Source organism: Fukomys damarensis, unplaced genomic scaffold (assembly GCF_012274545.1).
Source record: "Fukomys damarensis isolate Sample0158 unplaced genomic scaffold, DMR_v1.0_HiC HiC_scaffold_16, whole genome shotgun sequence".
NCBI lineage: Eukaryota > Metazoa > Chordata > Mammalia > Rodentia > Bathyergidae > Fukomys > Fukomys damarensis.
Genome location: NW_022900928.1, coordinates 86,796,434 through 86,812,415, shown reverse-complemented (window position 1 = coordinate 86,812,415; position 15,982 = coordinate 86,796,434).

Here is a 15,982-nt window from a genome sequence, read left to right as displayed (position 1 = left end):
AGGCTTGCAATCTCTTGAATGAGAATCCTCAGCTTCCACTTCTGGAACTGTTAATTCCTGACTGAGAAGGCTCATAGAAATAAGGCACACTCTCATTTTTTTTCTTTGTAAAGCAGGGAGGACACCAGGATTATGGGTTATTTGGGGCCTTGGTTGCTGATTCTGGTGAGGTACAGTGGCACTGGCCTTCTTTGGGTCACTGGGAGTTTACCTTCCTGTTCAACCAAGGCTACCTTCTCTCAGTTCCTCTCCTATTTCCTGTCACATGAGACGGGGACTTGAGACAATTTCCTTTCAGCACCAAGATCACCCCCTGGTGCCTCAATTCAGAAGTGAGGGACAGAACCTGTGCGTCTCTCCTTCCCTCTTTTCCCATCCCTAATCGTGAGCCCCCAAGTCCTGCAGAACATACCCAGCCCTTAGCCTTCAGCCCTCAGGTCTTCCATTTGGGTACCAGCAGGAATGGAGTGGAAGCTGCCTCATCAGCCTGCTGGGCTCCCTGTCATCTTCTGAGGGTGGACTCTGAGCCAAGTCACATCTACTGTGTACCTAGGACTGGGTTGAGATGGGTCAGCACCTGGGGCAAAGCCCTGCTCCAGCTGTGGCTTCAGCATCATCAAGTTCAGTGTTTAATTATATTCTGACTTAGATTACTTATATTTGTTACATGCTGATCGTGATAAGCCACGCCACATACCACAGTGACCGCCTTGCATCCCCTGCCTAATGTTTTATCCATAATGGGCATTTAAATAATGTGCATGGTGCCCGCTGGCTGGTGGGTGGCAGGCACTTAGCAACTCCATGGCCAAGTGTCTGCAGCCCTTTCTGTGTGTGTCCACTCTAACCCCTGCAGATGCTCAGTTCACCTGCCTTTAGAGAGGCTGGTCAATGGCCCACCTCTCCCAATATCATTCCTCACCTCTGTATTTTACATTTTCAGCACCTATCTTGGAAATCTTTCAGTGATTTATTACGTTTGTAAAATTTCTACCCACGCAGGGCTTTGCATCTAAAATTGATCCATTTATGAATGATCAAAGGAAGGATAATTTCCAACTGCATGAGATTTTACAAGTTGGGTAGATTGCTTATCATTAAGGCACTGGTATTTTTAGACCAGTTATTAATATTTTATATAATTTATTTCAAGTGCAATTTGTTAGCATGTACTTTCAAGTGGTTTTAAAATATTCTTTTAGCAGCCATGCTTCTAATCAATTTATTTCAAGTCAAAAAATATTTCTTTGTCCTAGATGTTGACCTGGAAGTTGGGAACAGATGCAAAAGTGAAGGCCTTGCCTTACTCTCTGGGGTCCTGCAGTGCAGGAGACTTAGAAACTCTCTGAAATGACTCTGTCAGCGCCAAAGGGCTCTGCAGAGGCCAAAAGTGGGTAGAGAGATTGGTTGGGTTGGGAGCATAGCAGTGAGGGAGAGATGTTCCTTGTGTCAGATGGGATGACCCAGTTGGGCTCTGGCTCATGCAACTCTGCCCCACTTCAGCCAGGCATTAAAACATTTGTGGAAACGCATAGGAGGGACTAAGTCAGGTACTTTCTTATGCAGATTTTTTATTCAAATTAAGGAAATTATTGAGTTAGAAAACAAGCCTGTAAACCAGATGTGGTAGCCCAGGGTGGAGTTTCCTGCCAGCCTGTTGGAACAGAGCAATGGACTCAAATTCTAGACATTCTAAATAAAATAAGGAAGCTGAGCACTATGGTGCACACCTATAATCCCAGTATCAGGGAGGCTGAGGAAGGAGAATCAAAAGTTCAAACCCAGCCTGGCCAATTGAGCAAGACGCTGTCTGAAAATAAAAATGGGCTGGGAATATAGCCCAATTCCCGGTACTTCCCCCAAACAATCAAACACAGGCTTACCAATGACTGTATCAAGAAGAAGAAATGAACTCTAATCCATCCCTGGGGTGCCTGTCCTGCTGTGGGAACAGCATTAGAACAGAGACCAGCTGCCCCATCTGCTCAAGTGAGCTGCTCTTGAAGAAGTGCTGGGAGCCAGCCAGGGTCGTGTCACCCATTTGCCAGCCATGTGTCCTGATTGTAGCATCCTGATGGGAAGGGGAGTAATTTCTAGGGCATCAGGAACAGAGGAGCAAGAGGATGGGAGCAACAGGCAGGAAGGCACAGCTGTGGTCAACTTCCTTTCCCCACTTCCTTCCCCCTCCTAATGTGCGCTCTGATGGCTCTGTGGCACCCTTGGTGTTGCTGATCTCATCTCAGTAGCACTCTCTAAATTGACCTCAAGGCAGCTCCTCCTACCTCTGCCCCACATGTCCAGCTGTCCTAGGCCCTCCATCCTGCACTTTCTACTCTTCCAGCCAGTAGGGAGATTCCCCGAGGCATGGCCAAGGGTCAAGACAGGCCTGGGCTGTCTCCTCCCTAGCTAGCCTGATGCTTGTAAAGTCACCAGTGTCTGGTGATTTTGCTTAGCTCTTGGGCACCACACTGGAGCATGGAGAGGGCTCAGTACAGGCATGATGGTCTCTGTTGCAGACTAGGACCAAGCCTGAAAGTCCACTGAAAACTACTTCATTGTATCGCAGCTGCTTCCCATGGCCCTTGAGGTGAGGGGAACGCCTCTGTCCACATCTGGGAGGTGGTTGTCACATCTAGCAGCAGTGGCTCCGGGGACCTCATTCCGTTGTCACTAAGAGTTCAACTTGATCACTTGCTCTGTTTCCCAAAGGTGAATTAACCAGAGAAGGAGCAGGAAGGTGATGGGAGGAAGATGGAAAGGAGACCAAGTATCAGGTTGCTAAGTGGGGTTTTCAGAACCATCTGGAAATCTGGAAGTATGTTGCTTTCTCTTTGGCTTCCCCCGACACTCCCAGGGAACAGCACCCCTGGCCACCCATGCTTGTCAAACACAAGCAGAAGGAATCCTGTCCTCCACTTCACCCCATAACTGTACCTGCCAGTGAAATGGTTAACCTACGCCAGAACTTCTAAAAAATCATGTCTAATCAGAGCATTTCCAACACACAATTAATTTCTGATTTCTCTTTTTGTATTACCAGTAATAATATTCCCATGAAACTTAGAAAATGGAATGATCTTAATTACTTTGCCTCCTTATATATAACAAACAGTATTTCCTTTGTTAATGGAGCAGTTAAAGGAATCAGTTGGCATTTCTGAAGGGGCCTTTTCTTTTTTTTTTTTCAGCTTTAATTGAGTTTATTGGTACATTTTAGAGATACAGTACAGTTACATTCATTGTTGGGATCTTATGATGAAGAATTTGAACCACGTGAAGATGATCCTGAAAAATGTCAGTGTGACCTGAGGCCTGCTGAACAGCATAAAACCAACTGCCCCCTGTATGTGAGGTGCCCATGGACACAGGATGAGTGGGGGTGACTGTGTGAGGTGAGCCTCTGGGGCCATGTGGTCAGGAACCTCTGTGGCCAGTGTAGACAGGCTGGATGGCAGAGGGTATCAGTCACCACCCGAGAATGTTCTCCCTCCCCCACTCTCCCGCTCCATGTATGTGTCCCTCTCTCCTCCCCAACTCTCTGTGAGTCTAGCGATCCTAGCCTCCTTCTCAAGCCCTGGTTTCCTGTGCTTCTCCTTTGGAAAGTCCAATCCACTCCTGGTGTCTGATTTATATAGTGATGCTCAGACAAGGCAGGAACAAGGAATTCCTGTGGGCATGACTGCCAAGGGATTGGTCACAGCATACAAATTCTGCCCCCCACCCATCCCTTGACACTCACAGGTGGGCCAGCTCCAGGCCAGGAACAATGGATGGATATGAACAAAATAGAAATGGAGTAACTGCATACAGTCTTGGCTGTCCTAGCCTTTAGCCAAAGGCCTTTTCCCTGAAAATTGAACTCTTTTGGGAGTAGAGCACTTCATAAAGTAATGAATAGCAAGCATCCAATGTAGTCCAGGCTACAGAAAAGGATTTATTTTTTTGGCTCATGTTGCTGAAGCTTCTTCTAGAATCTAAGATCAGGTGACTTCATAATTCTGAGCATTTGGAAATAGCAGCACATCAGGGTAGGACCATGGTGGGCAAACAGCTCCCCTAATCAGCCTAATCAGGAAGTGGAAAGGAAAGAAGAGACCAGGGTCCCACAATCCCTTTGGATGGCACACTCTCAATGGTCTAACAACTCAGAACCCACTTCCAAGGTTTTCCTGGAAACCAATATGTGGCCCGCTGGAGACACCTGTGCTAACCACAGAACAGTGTGGCTCTGGACAGTGAGGACTCATGTTTAAGACAGTAATTCCAATGTCCCCAAAGGTCACTGGATTTGAGCCTTGATGTACCAATTCAGAACAATGCATTCAAACACTATAGACGAAACTCTTTCTCAAAGGACTGAATCAACCAAAATATGCACTTAACCTGAAGGTCCACCTACTCAAGCCCACCATTTTTATATATCACAGATGCCTTTGGTTTTAAACAATAGTAGTATAACATCCTTAGGAAAGTCTTGTTGCTAACTGGAAATTATCATGTCTCACAGGACAGTGCAATAGAAAAAAATGGCATTTTATGTTGACATAATTATTGTGGTTTATTTTCAGGGACATAAATTGTAACAATTCAGCTGACTAAATTTAACACAACTTAAAATTACATGTAGTCACCATCGACAGTGCCATAAGCCAGGATTGTCAAAGAAAATGCAAGCTATTAGTTGTTTCAAACATTTTTCAGATTTTTTTGTCCTAGCAACATTACTCAAACTAAATTTTAGGTGGAACTTCACTATCATGTGAAATATAGAATTGCCTTCCTTCTTGCAGCTGGAGAAAGCACCCTGTATCCGTGATCATGGCCCTATCACTGGCCAGTGCTCTTGAAGAGTCTGAGGTACACATTCTGAAGCATAATTTAATCCACTGGTGTATCTTTGGGGAGCTGTGGACCACTGCTTTTAAGAGGACAGATCCTAGAGAGAAGATACAGACATTCACATTTGAGCCTGCCAGCAGCCACTTGTTCAAGTTAGCTCGCCAAGCTATGGCTGCTTCACAGACCACAGATAAATTCGCATGGTCACATGGGATGGCCCCAAATAGGCTAGAGTGAAGTTTTGTATAGAACAAATCCTCAATATTTTTTTTTGTTTTTTTGAGCTAGGGTCTCACTATGTATTTGAGACTGACCTGGAACTCACTATGTAGCCCAGGCTGGTCTCGAACTCACTGAGATCCTCCTGCCTCAGCCTTCCAAGTGCTGGGATTACAGGCATATGCCACCACACCTGGCTCAAATTTTTACAATTGTTAATGAAATAAGAATGATAAACTTTTGATGGTACATAAGGCATGGGCCTTATGTTTCAATACAGTAACAGTCCCTTGCAGAAACCCCTCAGTTTGAAAATTTTTAGTTTAAAATAGAGACTCTTACAAATTGATAACATGCTATCTTTAAATTTTTTTAATCATTTATACCTTTTAAGGTAACAGATTTTACTGCACATTTATTCTATCTACTTCATTGCAGGAGGTCTTTCTACAAGCTAAGAGGAGTAACATGCTAAGTGATGTGGTGACTTAGGTTGGGGACAACTGGGAAACTCTTCCCAAGGACACTCTGGAAATAGAAACATGTTCAAGGGGCACTAAGCAAATTGAGGTTTAAGCCCTCTGTGTTGGGTAAGGCTCAAACAAATCCCTGGCGGATTTATCCTTCCTTAGTCACTGCTGCAAGAGAGTATAGCATATGAGTCACTGAACTCTTATAGCTGTCTGTAGGGAAGTTCAAACTTTCCTTCTGAAGGTTGGTGACTAAGTCTTTGGACACGAGCTAACAACAGACAGGTATCAGAAGCAAAGCCATGGGAATCTGTTAACATGCAGAAGAGACTGGCAAAATATGGAAAGTCAAAGAGGGTCCAGATGGTTGGGGCTTGAATACCCTCTTCCTAAGCGGAGGGAAGTTGGGGCTAGGAACAGACAGTACCTGGAAAAGTTCCTCTGGGATCTGGGTGTGGGGTTCAGCTTTCAGTCTGTTTCTCATGCTATGTGTCTAGTTTTCCTTGGTTAATGCCATTCCAGTAAGAGGACTGAACACAGTTGTGTTCTTCTCTGGTGTTTCTGGTCTTTAGGTCAAAAGGGAATTTTAGCCGAAGCACCTGTCTGTGCTTGTGGCTCCCAGGAGCTTTAGTCTGAAGTCTGAAGCAGTGTATTTTGGGGTGTCATTTTCTGAGGCCACCAAATCTAATGAACTTCCAAAATGTTGACAAAATAACTGATTCCAAGGCTGAGATGCAGGATTTCTTTCATCTTTTCCTTGATGGTCCCCCCGCAAAAAAAAACATGAGCCAGCTGCTGTCTGATGGTGCCCCTGGTGTGGGTCCTGGTGACAGTCCTGAAGGCCTCAGAAGCAGAACCAGACCCAGGAGCTCTCCTGCCAGGATCCCCTGAGCATCTGGACACATGTGAAATGAAGATCCAGGTTTCTGGCCGAGCCATCCCAAGTGATCTGGAAAGTTTCCTTTCCTCCTCCAATGCTTCTCATTTGTTTCTGTGTAGAGAGCTTTGGTGACAGGTGGGCTTTTATTTCTGTCTCATGTGGGCTTTTAATATGATAAACTCAGAATCAGAGGTCTCTCACCACAGTACATTTCTACCGTTTTTAGCATCCTCCATTGATCTTTCTGCTCTCTTTTTAAATAGCATTGTCTCTCTCTGACATGATAATGCATAAGGATTTTTTTATGGTTTTGCACCCCCTCATGTAAGCCCTGGGTGGGTGGAGCTTATTGTGCTTGCCAAAGCCCACAGTGCCTGGTGCGGTACACAAACCACACAGAATGGCTATGGACAATCTGGAGTCTCCCTCATTCTTCATTCCAAGCCCAAGTCAGAGCCATTTGTATGTAACAGACGCTTCCTTTCCTTTTTGTTTGTTTTTGCTGAAACCAGAGCAAGTAGAAAGGGCCAAACAAACAAATTCCCTGGGGGCTAAGGAGAAGGAGAAGGGGAACTGGTCATGTCCACCTTCACTTATTTTCCAGAGAAGAAAAGACTTTTTGGTGATTCTCAAGGCAGCTCATAGGGAGGGCAGATGTCCATCCTGGTCCATCCTGGTGGCCAGTCAGGGGGCAGGTCTGCTTTGGACAAACATTTGCAAAGTAGAAAATTAATTTTTGAGTCCTCTAAACCACTTTCCTTTGTGAGGTCTGCAGCTGCAGCACATTTTAATTTGCATTTGAATGCACTGCTTTTAAAAAATGATAAAGTTGGTTGTCCTTTTTTAGAGTATGTATGCAAATCACCATTTATTAAACCTACCATTAGAAAATAAGGACTTAAAAATAAAAGCAAGCTTGTTGTCTGAAGGGTTTGTTCAACTCTGAGTTTGTTTCCTACCAGTATGAGAAGGTGTAGCATTAATGTATAAAATGCTATTTGGGGTCTCCCCAGGAGCCTGCTAGACCTCTGATTTCCATCCTTACCCCAACAGTTGCCTCCTTTCTCCACTCCCCCATATACCTCTGTGCTCCTGAGTGTTTCTGTCAACTCCAGGGTGGTGGTTGCTTCCTTGAGTGGAGACTTGGCTGCTGTCAGGCAGAGCCTGGGTCCCCTTCAGGCCTCTCAGTTTGGACACTAGCAACCCACGCCCACCCCTCAGCCCTGAAGGAGAGCATCACAATTCCATAGCATCATAATTACCAGTGGACACAGGAAACAGGGCCCTGAAGAAATCACAATACAGAGCAGTCATTATCCATCAGGCAAGATGGTCAGGACACCTGTCAGTTTGGGCAGTCACTAGAGAAGTGGTCGTTGTGCGAGGAACAGGACGAAGGTCCCCAGGAGGTTGGCCTCACCAGATGAAAGAGCCATCTAAAACTGTCAGGGGCTTTGAGCCTACTTTTGCTAAAATGCACCAGCTCTTCTCTTGGGCCTGCAGATTCTCAATATGTAACCAAAAGCAGAGCAAATCCTGGCATCTCTGCCTTCATTTATCTCCTTTGTCACCTTAACATTTTGGTTGGATTCCTGCTCAACTCTGCAAGTAGAAATGTGCATCACTTTGGAGTGCTCTCTAAAAGCTGGCAATGCCAGGTCTATTCAACTTCCCTAACCTATGTTGTCTCCCATCAAGGCTCTTTGTAGAAGTCTTCAGTCATTGACCTAAATGGGAAGATTCCAGGAAAAGCAGAACCTTGCAGACAGATGGCCTCATGAAGAGATTCCCCCAAGTGGGAGCAATTGCCCAAAGATGAGAATTGAGCAATTATCTCAAGGAAACCACTCTTCAAGGGTCAAGGACTTTTCCAGAGCCACCCTGTAGAACCAGAACTGAGTGAATGGTCACCAGAGCATGGATTGACGAGACTGCTTAACTGTACGTACTTCTTGCCCCTGCCCCATTCTTCCTGGTTTTCAGCCTGCAGCTTGTATCAGTGAGCATGAAGACATGGCTGAGCCTACTGTGCACCTTGCCAGTGTGGCCATGCAGAAGAAAGTTCTTCCTTGCATCACCAGTGGCTAGTCCTGATTTCTTGGGGTTGTTTGAGTCAATCATCTGGTCTTGGACTCCTGTATCACAATGACTGCCTTATTAGAAATCAGAAAACCTACTTTTGGGCTTAGTGCCTCTTGGTTTACTTCCTTGAGCTGTAAACTTAGGTTGTTTATCTGAGATCTTTCCTTTTTAAAATATAAGCATTCAGTTATAAATTTCCTTGCTGTACTACTTTGGCTAGATCCTGTTAGTTTTAGTATTTTGTATTTTCATTCTCAATCATCTCAAGATGTTTTTGGTTTTCTTTTTTCTTTATTATTTGATTCATTTTTCAGGCTGAGTGCCATACACACCTGTAAATCCCAGAATTTGGGAGTCTGAAGCAGGAGGATAGCAAGTTCAAGTCCAACCTGAGTAATCTGGGTAATTTAGAGATTTAGCAAGACTTGATTTCAAAATTTAAAAATAAATAAATAAGGGCTGAGGTTATAGTTCACTGAGGGCCCTGAGTTCACTCATCAGTATCACACACATACAGATACACACAAGCACACCTAATATGTTGCTTAATTTTCACATATTAGTGAAATTTCCAACTACTATTGATTTCTACTTTCATACTACTATCATTGAAGAAAGCACTTGGTATGATTTCAATACTCTTAAACTGATTAAGACTTACTTTTTAGCTTAATACATGATCGAACCTATAAAATGTTCTATGTGCACTTGAAAAGAATGTGCCTTCGACTTCTGGAGATAGAATGTCCTTTAGATGTCCAGTGGGTTCATTTGTCTTTAAAGTTCTTTCCCTGCCTTCTTATTGATTTTCTTCTTGGATGTTCTAAACATTGATCAAAGTCTCCCATTACAATTGCCTTCTATAATTAGATGTGCTTATGATGACATATCTACATGGAGATATATGTTTATATCTGTATCTTCCTGAAGAACAAGTCCTTTTCTCGTTCTATAATATCCTTCTTTGTCCTGATTGATATGGAGTATATGGAGTGTTTGGGGTACTTCAATCATGTTTTAAACAAAATAATAAAATTCTGCCTTCTGTTGGAGTTAATACAAACATGGAGTTAATTACTTGCTGCTCCAGTTATGGCATTAATTAGCTTTGTAACATTAAAGAAGCTACAGAACCACTTTGATACTTGAGTTTGCTCCTCTGTAAGGGGACAGATTCACATTACACATTTCATAGAAATTTCCAGTTTTCAAATTCTTATATCAGCTCAAATATAAAAATGAGCTCAGTTTTATTTAGGTTTGCAGAGTACATTTTTCAGAATTGCTTGCAATTCTACCTGTTATAAGTATGAGAATTTGTTTTAATCTGGGTGAATATTGGTGAGTTTACCTGTTGGGTAAGAATTAAGCAAGGTTTTATCCATGGTGATATCAAAGTTATTATTTAAATGATGACTTTATTACATATATAAAAATGATACATGGTCATCATAAAACATTCAGGCAATTCAGAAAAGTGAAAAGAAGGTAATAAATTACCTCAAAAATAGTAGTGTTTTTATTTGGTTAAAATCACTGCAGATATTACTCTACATGGATATGTGAATAGGAGGATAAGGAGGAAGAGAAAAAATTTCTAAGTACAGATTCAGATCATATATTTTAATCATTTTTAGTTTAAATAGTAATATGTTTAATAATCCTTGATTATATCAAAGGGAGAAAAAACTGAGGAAGAGCTGGAATTCAGATAAGTATTTGTTCAACTATTAGAAACTATTTTCTATAGAATTATTCAAAGCCTAAGAAAGAATGAAGCACTCCATATGCATTCTGTGGATCATCTCAGCCTCACCAGTCCCCTGTTGCAGCTCGCACTGGTGGGCCCAGTTTTCTAAAGATGTGTACTCCCCCTGCTCCGGGCTTCCCTGTGGTTCCTGTGCAGCACACACATGATTAAAAAATGTAGACAAGTTAAAACCCAGGGAAGAGCTCCACACTGATAAAAAATTAGAACCAATACCCCATGTTTCCTACTTTCTCTACAATCCCCCAAAAGGGTGACCTTGGGATGTTGTTTGTCTAGAAGGAGCCTCATTTCCATGAATCAAACAGGCACTCATTGGCATCAACATGTGCCTATTGCTTCCTTCCCACACACATCCTAAAGAGACCACTCAATCCTGCTGTAGTAGTGATTTTAGCAAAGTTGTAAGATTTAGCAAAGTTGTAACATACCCATATCAGCTGTGTTTCTATATAGTAACAATGATTATTCTGAAAAAGAAATTCATAAGAAAACAGTGCCATTTAATATAGCATCAACAAGGACAAGATATTTAAGAAAAAACTGAACTCTGGAGGTGAGAAACTAAATTCCACACATCATTGCTAAGAGAAATCTGATAACATACAAATAAACAGACATCTTAGGCTTGTGAATTAGAAGGATTATCATTGTAAAAACATCCATACTACTCAAGATGATCTATGGATTCAATCTAATCCTCATCAAAATCCCAATGTTTTTTACATGAGTAGAAAAATATCCCAAAATTTATGGGGAATTTCAAGGGATCTTGAACAGCTATCATAACCTTGAAAAGGTAGAATGAGGTTGAAGGCCTCAAATTTCAGTACTTCAAAAGTTACTGCAAAGAAATGGTGATCAAAGGGGTGTCCCCGGCATAAAGATGGAGACAAAGACACAGACAGATGCAGACTGAGGAGAGAACCCAGACACAAGTTCTTGCACATATGACTGAGTTGTTTCTAACAAGGGGGACAGGCTACACAATGTGGAGAAGGTAGTCTCTTCAACAGATGCTATTAAGGAAACTGGATTTTCATATCTGCTATGGCTTGTATACAGATGTCCTCCCAAAGCCTCATAGTCAGAGGTGGGGATTTTCAGAGGTGGGGATTTTCAGAGGTGGCTGGATCTAGGGTGTGTGCTGCTGGGATCCAGGTGTGATTCTGGACTTGATTCATGGTGCAATGCTAGGATTAAGGCTGTCCCCATCCTGAGTGTGAGTGCTACACCCTCTAAGGGTGAGTAATCTGGATAAGATATAAAGCACAGAGGGTCACTGCTTGTTGCTTTTTGAGTATAGCTTGCAGCTTGCTGCCTTTGCTGTCTTCTGCCTGCCACGAACTGTTTTTCCTCTGTGATGACCCTCTGCCATGCCACCAAGCCTTGGAACCTGCTGATTATGAACTGAAACCTCTACAAACTGTGAGCCAAAATAAATCTTTCCTCTTTAAACACTGGGTGTTGGGTATTTTGTCTCAGTAATGAGAAAAATAAGTCAAGGTCTTACACTGTACTTCAGGTTGGACCGTTTTCCTGTGTGCCGGTTGAATTTCTGTTTAGGTGTTTATTTTGCAGGCATTTGTGGGAGAGATATAATATAATTCAGTTTGTTTCTGTCATCTTTAATGCATCATATGAACATTCATAATGTATGACATATTTATTATCACTGAGATACTGCAGTGAGATAAATTACTTCATATTATGAGCAACTTAATATCTATGAAATATCTACTCTGCCATGCATTGGTCAAAACCCAGAGATACAAGGACAATAAGACACTCTGACGGCTGGAGTCTGAATGTTTGTCCCTGTCCCTGACTTCTTATGTTGACATTTGAATCTCTGTTGTGATGGTATTTGGAGATGGGGCTGTTAAAAGATCTTGAGACTGAGGAATCTCTGAAACACAAGAGCTTATTTTGCCACCACAGATGACCAACATACTCCAACAACCAGCAGCAGGGCTAGATGACAGAAAAATGTCTTCTGAACTAAAGATCCAAGATTATTTTTATGTCAAAAGTTTGGAAAAAGAAAGGAGAAAATATTTTTGTTGAACTTACATTGGCTGTAGCTAAGAAGGCTGGGATAGTACTAAACGTGAGGCAAATGTCTGGGGACAGAAGGACATTCTCCAGAAGAGGGACTTGTTACTTTGGGATTGGCTGGGTTAAGAGTCTGGAAAGTTCATGTGTAAACAGGACATGGTGGCCACCATGGTGTGGCCCCCTGGAGGTGTAAACCAAAGTTTTAACACATTCAGTAATGTGGAGTCTTTTGTCAGTTTTCACCCAAGTCTTTTCTTTCCCTCCTTCAACTTTTGGCCTTCAAATTTAATTTAGGATATCTCAGAATTTTCCTTTTATTCAGACTTTTTCCCCCCTTGTGGTACCAGGGATTGAACTCAGGATCTTGAGCTTGTGAGGCAGACTTGGCGCCACTGAGCTAAATCCCTGCCCATTCCGACTTTGTGATGTGATTAAGTCACAAGGGTGGAGCCAAGAGAAAGATCTACCATGTTAACCAGAAAAGGGATCTCATCAGGTTGATGGTGCCAGCACTAGGCCTGGGAGGGACTTCCTGTGTCTCTAACTGTGAGAAATAAATGCCTGTTGCTTTTGCTGTCAGGGCTGTGGTCATTCATCATAACAGCTGAGCTGACTGAGTTGGTCTACCTTGACAGTAGCTGAGTTGAGGTCAGCATGTTGACCACAAGGACTAGCTTTGATCTGCAGGCAAGGTCAATCAAGGTCATCAGGGCAGGGACAGTGAGGATTTTATCCAGCTGGCTCAGAGATAGGACCCAAGGCTTTCTCTGGGCATGTGTGACTAGCAGTTCTTTCTAAAAGCAGATGAGAATCCCTTTAACATCTAAACGGTGGGTTAGAAGAGTTGACACTGTCCAGTTACAAAGGTGATAAAGACATTTTGATTATCTTGAGGACACAATTATAAATTTCTTCAATGGTTTGGATTTTGATAAGGATTGAATTGAATCCATAGAACATTTTGAGTAGTATGGACATGAAAGTGAAATTACACTTGCATTTTGACTCAGTGAAGCACCTTTGGGGGAATCCATTCTACTGAAAGAATACCACCAGCTTATAAGACCCTGAGACTAAGGCTGTTATTCACAGCAATGACAAAGGACAGAAGCTGGCATGTCAACCCAATGCATGGACAGTGGAAGATGCAGCTGTTAAGGAATGAAACCACGAAGTGTGAATTGAAAAAGGCAGTTTTCTGGGTAATGATTAAATTAAGGAGACTGTTTTCATGTGCATTTGTGAGTGTGTGTTCTGTTGGTTTGTGTGGCTATGTGCACTTTCTGAGCCTAGGGGGCAGCAGGGGTGGAGGGTGCTGAAGTTTTAACATCGATTAGCAGGGGGAGGGACTGTGTTCTGGAGAAATTGTTGCATTTTACTTTGTGATTCCCCTTGGTGAGCTGTTAATTTAGCTTGTTGCAACAAGCAGCATGCATCACTTTGGTGGTGGGGAAGGAAAATCCAATAAAGAATTAAAAGTCAAATAAAATCTTAATGGTTTGTGGCCTAAGGGATAAATAGGGAAGAATTGGGATTTAGGGAATATTTTTACTGTTTGAGTAACTTCGATGCCACATGTCCCAGCCCTGTATCCCCAGACTCATTCAGCCCACATCCAGGGGGCACCATCCAGTGACAAACACAAAATGCCCACAAGCCAGTCCTCATCCCCCAAGCTGCCCACTTTGAACACACTTATCCCTTCACCAGGCTTGCATTCTGAAGGTCACTGTGTACTGTGAATCCACAACCACACCCTCTCTAGAAGACACAAGGGAAATCCGGGAGGGCTGATGCACCTCTGCCACAGGTGCCTTCATGAGGGCATCTGTCCATTCAGCTTGGATAGAGGTCCTCACATAGAGCCTCCTCATCAGCTCTCATTTCTCAGTAGTTTTGCAAAAATTTTATGATCTTTGATAAGCTCTATCCCAGGAAAATGTGCATGGCATCATATCCTGGAGTTGTGCTGGTCTGTGTGGAGCAGAATGAAGTAATGAGAAAATGCATATTCCTTTGTTCTCTGTTCTGTAGGCTTTGCCCCCTGGAAATCAGGAGGTTTAAAGTAGAGTTTCTTCCCCAAAGGATTCATGGGAGAGACAGAATCTGATGCATAGCCAAGATTTCTCTTTCAGAAATCTCATATTTGTCTCTAAGTACATGGTGGAGATCTATCTGTCAAAATCCCTTAGGAAGTGGGAATCAGTCTGATCTCTTGGATTCTCTGCACATATCATTTTGAGCCCTTAGAGGCTCCTGAGCAAGAATCTACCACTAATCCCTCTAGATCTCCAGGCTATGGCTTCTAGCACCAGCAGGGCCACGAGGCAAATGAACTATTTCTGGAATCTGTCCGCTCAGGTTATGTATGGTCTGCTCAGCCCTTGGGAAAAATAATTGTCTCTGATGTGCATGGGAGATTTGCAATAATACAGATGATACAATAATCTTCCCCCTGTTGTGGGCTGGAGACAACACACAAAGTTGCAAGCAAGCCACAGAACTGGGAGGGGGTTTCTGAATCACACGCACAGCTGTGACCACTTTTCTGTGGCTTTGGACTACTTGCTACGTGGAGCCTATGTCCAAGAGGTTCCACACCTTTTCATGACGCTCCTTTTGGATCCTTTGTGGCCCAGGTGTCATTGCTTTTCCATCTGGAAATGTGAGCACCTGCTGTCACCTCCTGCACCTGGTGGCCAGCTGCTAAGATGCTTTGTTGCCTGCATTCTCTATCAACATTGGCCTGCAGAGCTGAAGTAGAGTTGACAACAAGGCCTGATGGCTGCTGTGGTGTTGGGAGAATCACCGACCTGTCTGCGTCTCAGCTGCCTCATCTTTTACGCATGAGTTTTGGAGCAGCTGACTTATATTAAAGGGGGAATCTATGTGTGACTGGAGGCTTTGGTTTCATTGATTCACCTCCAGAAATGCACTGAAATGGTGAACGGAGCAAAAGGAGACTCCCCAGAGAGGCCACACATACAAGCATCCTCTGTGCCTACCAGTTATGGTGGTGCCCTAACAGTGGCTCAGGGCACTCAGGGCATAAGCTGGCAGCAGTTAGGAAGCCTGGACCTACTTTAGGGAGACTTACATGATAACTCCTTGAGAGGGATTCTCTCTTGTCCACAAGAAGCAAGGGGAATTTGTTCTTCTTTCCAGCTCTCACATGGGATTCAAACCTGTGTATCAGATTCTCAAATTGGCAGATGCTAGCAGCTCTTAGGGCTGATCTGTTTGATCTAACCTAATTTCCAGGTTAGATTTGTAGCGATCAACTTTTCTGACATTATTGAAACAATCCAGATAATTCTATAAAGTATCATGTGCAGCATTTGGGAAGGTCATGTGTGACAGTGGTGGGACTGACCTGATCACTTCTCAGTGGAGAGGGTTCATCTGCTGGGTAGGCAGGAGCAAGAGGATCCAGGCCCATGTGTGCTTTCTGGCCCAGCTTCCCCCGGGATGAAGGCTCAGCTTGTCTTCTCCATCACCAGGATTTCTGCCCGAAGTGCTATTTGTTCCACATAAGTAAGCACATAAACACTTTCAAACCATTTTAATTGCTCATATGTGTGAGTTATGGAGAAGGTGCTTATCCTGACATGCTAGAATCACAGTAATTTAAGGGGATTATGGCTTTTTTTTTTTTTTTTTTTTGTT